The sequence below is a fragment of the Salvelinus alpinus genome, chromosome 27, assembly GCF_045679555.1.
Source record: "Salvelinus alpinus chromosome 27, SLU_Salpinus.1, whole genome shotgun sequence".
NCBI classification, from domain to species: domain Eukaryota; kingdom Metazoa; phylum Chordata; class Actinopteri; order Salmoniformes; family Salmonidae; genus Salvelinus; species Salvelinus alpinus.
The window spans coordinates 20,695,719-20,701,820 of record NC_092112.1 but is presented as its reverse complement, the minus strand read 5'-3'; the positions used below and the strand labels follow the sequence as shown (position 1 = coordinate 20,701,820).

General features: G+C 42.0%; 1 protein-coding gene across 2 annotated transcripts in view; it reads left to right on the top strand.

The window, feature by feature from the left end:
- The first annotated feature begins 305 nt into the window (after positions 1-305).
- LOC139556139 (rho guanine nucleotide exchange factor TIAM2-like) overlaps positions 306-6,102 on the top strand; it is a 62,906-nt gene continuing 57,109 nt past the window's right edge. For both annotated transcript variants that reach the window (XM_071369707.1, XM_071369706.1), the window contains exon 1: positions 306-559. The gene's annotated coding sequence lies outside the window, so the exon portion shown is untranslated. The remainder of the gene's footprint in view (positions 560-6,102) is intronic.

Sequence of the window (6,102 nt, the reverse complement as noted above, 5' to 3'; positions counted from 1 at the left end):
TAGTATTTGCAGCATACTGCAGTTATACTGCACTCTGACTGCAATCTTTTTTCTTAACTTTTGGAAGAGGTAATGAAGACAAATTAGGACTGTCAATTTGTGGGAGCAGGATTCCACACCATGGAGAAAAGTGAAGGATTAAGAATGAGGCATATATGAATTTGAGAAACGATATGTTATTAATGTTGTTACTATTCCTTATGAAATGTATTATGGCATGTTCATGCTCCATAGAAAAATGAAGAGCGCATCCGTCCCACTGCGGGGGTGTGGTTTCCACCGATACAACTACTATGGTTGAGGTCCTCCTCCCTCAATGTATTGATGAGCATACTATTGTACATTTGTTGAAGAATAGGCTAGGCTACTGTTCATTGCTTAGACAGCATTTTAATTTCCGGGAGTTGTTTAGATCGAACAGTCAGAGTTTTGTTGATTAGGACTCCAGTAAAGTTTTGTGTCATTTGAAGATCTGTAATTCGTGCAGAAATTATGGAGTAACTGCAATTGTTGCCGATCGTGCAACCTCCGGATTTAGGCTACCGTTGGTTTAAAACGGGTGAGTTTAACTATTGATAAATTATCTTGATTTTATTGTTTCAGCGTTGATCAGATAACAATTGTATTGTCTCTCCGGAATTTGCTTTCGGGACACATTGTTGGTTAGTCTAGAAGTATTTATATTGTTCTCACGCAATTGTCGAATAGTATCCACAAATTAGCAGCATAGCCATATTCTCACGTGTGTGAGAAATGTATCAACATTTCCCCAAAAGTGTTTACTCCTCGAGCAACATCAGCGTGATATGACATGTCACAGTGCGCTTGGCTTGCATGTGACTGGTCCTGTTGTAAGGCTCACTTGACATCTGTTTATTAATCATTTATGGAGGGATTCATTGAGTAAAAGTCGTGTTACATGCTGACCAGACCGCTCGCGCTCGTGTGTTTGCGTGGATTTTATCCACCCACACCAGCAGTGGCGGTTCTAGACCATTTCAACTGGGGGGGCCAAGCTGGGGCCAGTTGTACTGTTAGAGTGGCCAGTTACATTAGACGTTATTGTTGTCATATTGTTTTCTTCACTGCATTGCGGGCATTAGCAGGCAAAAGACCATGTTCATAATCATCATCTTTGCCACTGTCTAATAACGGATGTAAAAAAAGAACAATAGCAAAAATTAGTTATGTAAAAATGATTTCATACTCCACATTTAGGGGGGCCACAAGGGGGTCCAAAATTTGTCACAGGGGCACTGTGTACACATGTATGTGTACATTTATTTTGCAATGCACGCGCACGCGCACGCGACGCGAGCAGTGTGGTCTGCATGTTACTGTCAAATACTTAGTGAAAATCATAAAATGGTCATACAACAAAAAGACTCTGGAAGATTATTTTGTAACACCTTTATGTTAATCGACATCGATATGTCTTGTGTGTGAGCAGAGCGCAGAGGAGATGGCATAGCGGCACTTGTGGTCATGGTGGGTGATCTGGATGTAATTGTAGGGGCCAAACCAAGACTTACTATAAATAACTGTGGCTCTTGTCTTACTGTGGTTTTTGGACAGTGAGGCTACTGCGTCTGACAGTCTGAATTATTTGTCTGAATGGATGCAATAAATATGACCTGTTATGATGCCATTACAACTATACTCAGATAGTTTATGCTCACTAAAAAGATACTTACAAACTGTAGCAAATGATACCAATGCATTTCTATGACACAAGGTAGCCCGACCAGCTGCAGATGTCACTATTATTCCATTTACGTCGTTTGTCATCTGCGTCCAACTGGATTCTTGAAAGCGTCAGCATGATTCAGTTAGGCAGGCGCCGAACTGAAGGAGTCGCACACTCCCTTAAAAGACCTTTGCTTGAAAAACAAGAAAAAAGATGCCGTAGCCAGTGTACACTTCCTCAAAATAGTCAGAATTCATTTAAACTAACTCAAGAAATCGGTCAATTCTTTTTACGTTTTTGCCGAGGAGATTTTAGTCACTCAATTTTACATCTAACTAAACTGTTTGGTGCAGTATTTATCATTGAAAAAAATTGCATGAAAAGTAGTCGTCTCTCATTGAATGACAACAAAGACATTATTGAATAATCCCTACTGTTGACCAGTCACCGAAGAAGGGGCGTAGACTTCGGCTTGCCTCCAGAATTTTTTATTTTGCCCGAACAGCCAAAACAAACGACACCGAATTCCAAAATGAACAAAAACGTCACAAAATGTCATATATGGACAAACTCTTCCAAACTTTTTAGTCTGGGAAGCATGCGGACGCCTTTATGCAGCCGGCTAGCTATACACGTGTGTCCCTGGGGACCGGCTCGTACATAAAACATCCTCCATTCAGACTGCAGGCGCATCGTTTTCCTCCTCAACTTGCTTTAATGGCGAGCCGGCAGGAAAAAAACTATTCCACCACCATGCTAGTAGCTAATGCTACTTCCTGATCTTGCATATAGCATTCTGCCAGGGTTAACAGACTGCTGCAATCTGATTGCCTGAACATCAGGAAGTAGCATTAGCCACTCTAGCATTGTGGTGGAAAATTGTGCTTTATTAAGACAGTACGCATATTTTTCCAGTTCTTCTTTTGGAGTCTCGCCATTAAAGCTAGTTAAAGAGGAAATCGACGCCTTTGCAACCTGAATGGAGGATATTTTAAGTACGAGCCATTCGCCAGGGGACGGGAGTGTATAGCCAGCTGCACAAAGTCCAGTCAGACTCAGATGACAAACAATGTAAATGGAATAATAGAGCCATCTGCGGCCCGTCGGGTTACCTTATAAGACTGCGATCAATGGAATTGTAACGGTCAGATAACATTAACGCACCCTTAATTCTGTCATTAGCAAAGCACATGAGCATGAAGCCAGGTTTAGAAACCAACAAACCATCCAGCCCACTATTCATTAACTTGCTCCAACACAATGTCGTTAAGTCATTAGACAACATATGGGGAAACAAGTCTTCACACATGACTGAAGGTACCTCCTCCTATTCATATGTAAAGCTTCCATTGTCCATGTAGGCCTAACCATTAAGAGCACAAGACAGGAATTGCTAATGACAAATGCATCTACAGAATGTTGTGATGTGGTGGGAACAAATTATTTTTTATAGATCAAACAGTTTCTATCTAAAATGCCAAATACGTTTGATATGCAAACTCTCAATGAGACTTCATGGAGCTGAGAAGCTCACTCATAAGATATAGCTGGGGCCATGTGTATAAGCATATCAGGTCCCTCCTGTCCAGATCACCTTATTCATTATGGTCTAAAAGGCTAAACTGATCCTAGATCAGCACTCCTACGCTGAGACACTTGATACATAAAGTCCCTGGTCTGTCTATACTGAAGAAATATATAAACGCAACATGCAACCATTTCAAAGATTTTACTGTTAAAGTTCATATAAGGAAATCAGCAACTTGAAATAAATTCATTAGGCCCTAATCTATGGATTTCACATGACTCTGCAAGGGTGCAGCCATGGGTGGGCCTGGGAGGGCATAGGCCCACCCACTTGGGAACCAGGCCCACCCAAAGAGGGAGCCAGGCCCAGCCAATCAGAATGTGTTTTTCCCCACAAAATCACTTTGTTACAGACAGAAATACACCCCCCCCCCCCTCAGACGATTCCGCAAGTGAAGCCGGATGTGGAGGTCCTGGACTGGCGTGGTTGCACGTGGTCTGCGGTTATGAGGCCGGTTGGACGTACTGCCAAATTCTCTAAAATGACGTTGGAGGTGGCTTATGGTAGAGAAATGAACATTGAATTATCTGGCAACAGCTCTGGTGGACATTCCTACAGTCATCATGACAATTGCACACTCCCTCAACTTGAGACATCTGTGGCATTGTGTTGTGTGACAACTGCACATTTTAGAGTGGCCTTTTATTGTCCCCAGCACAAGGTGCACCTGTGTAATGATCATGATGTTTAATCAGCTTCTTGATATGCCACACCTATCAGGTGGATGGATTATCTTGACAAAGGCAAAAATTCTCACTAACATGGATGTACACGAACTTGTGCACAAACTTTGAGAGAAATAATATTTGTGTGTGTATGGAAAATGTCTGGGATCTTTTATTTTAGCTCATTAAACATGGGACCAACACTTTACATTGCGTTTTTATTTTCGTTCAGTGTATAATAAGGCTGTAACAGCTGGTCATTGACCATATGGCCATTGAGGTGGTGACTTCTTGGCCATAAAGACTGCTGTCAAATGAGCAAACAAGAGAAAGTCTTCATGTGTGACCCTCTGAGATAATAGCAATTCAGAACACTTTTATTGAATACTCCATGACAGCCATGACAGTATGGCCATTGTCCAACCTTATTTCATTCGACGTGAAAAGAAACCTCTTGTAAGGATATTGGGCGACTTGTGGTCAAAGCTATCGTAACTTTGCAGAGAAACTTTGGGTCACATTTCATTATAATATTTATTTGGTCTGGTGGAAGAAAGTAGACATAACAAAAAGAAAACATTTTACACAAGAATTACAAACATTGACCAGGGTTTTTTTCTGGATTAAAAAAGGGCTTAGGTGGTGGGCGTGGCAGGGGGGAGCGGGCGGCGAGGCTAAATTTGAGAGAAGATTTTAGATGCCCCCATCTTGGTGTAGACATATTTTTGCATTTTTAAGACCAATTTCCTGTAATTCTAAACATTTTGTCATGCAGCTGAGTGAAAACTTTGCAGTTTTAAAGCAAATTTCCTGCGATGCTACATATTCTACCATGGAGCTGAGAAAATATTTTTCATTTTAAAAGCACATTTCCTGTAATTCTATGCATTTTGCCATGGTTAATGCTGTGTTCTTTTGCTCAAACATAATAACAACATCTATACTGCTAAATTCATTGTTTGGGGAATTTTGAATTCTCTCTACATACTTTATATCTGGTTTAGTCGTTTACATTTACACTGAAACTGTTTTTCTATCCCAAAAATCTATTTCCAAATTTTGGGGGGCTTAGGCGACCTGAAATAAAGCTTAGGCTGCTTGCCCAAGATTTCAATTGCAGAAGAATCCCTGATTGACATAATTGTTGTGTTCTCTGACACATGCTAGAAGTTGGAAACCAAACTGTTTACTCCCTGGTCCCTTGCTGAACCCAGTCAGAAAACTGGTCAGCCCAAAGCAAACGAAGAGCCAGTCCCTGGTCTTGGACACCAGTCAAAGAGGGCGATATTGGACCCCATGCAACATTCCAACAGCTATGCTAGACCGACATATGCTTACATACTGACAACAATAATCAGGTGAACCAACCAACATCAATAACCAGGCCTGGCCAACGCTGGGCCAGCCAGGTTTGCTCCCAGATAACCAGATGTAAATGGTCTGCGCTCACGCTCAATTGAAGTCAAACACTGGGTCCAATTGGCTGCAATCAGTAGATAACATCGACCAATTCGCTAAGGCAAATTTGTTTTAGTAAAGTAAAGCTTGCACCAGACTCCTAAGCACAAAAACATCATCATATATTTTCTCAGCATAAATCCTTGACTAATCCACAATCAATATATACATTCTTTCCTAAGAACAACACCCTCCAGAAAAAGTAAACCCTGTAATCTAGCGGCATCCAAATAAAAGTCTGTGTGTGTGCAGATGCAGTGTACCTACAGATGGATAAAGCCAAGGCAGTGGAGTGGTTAGTCACTATGGGCTTTGGGTTTCCATGACAGCGCTCTCTTTGTGCCCGTCAGTCGGCAGCATGCCCCAGCCTTCCATCCTGTGGTGGTGCTGTGCTGTGTTTGCTCTGCCTACCGCTGCACTCCAGGACTCCAGTTGGCCTTTTGTGTGCTCTTTAGCCTGCCCAAGCCCCTCACACACTCAGCTTCAGCAGCACAACAAGCCACGTTGGGGGGGATTTCCAGCCGCTTATTAGAGGCTGAAGAGAAAGAGACGTTTTTACGGTCAACATGAGGTGACTTTCCTGCTGAATTTCTTGCTCTGTAAATCAGTAAAAGAGACAAGGGTGGCATTGCAAGCAACAAGCATCCTCATTACCTTGCCATCATATGCACACAGAAGGAGGAACATGTGTGTAAATGTGAACA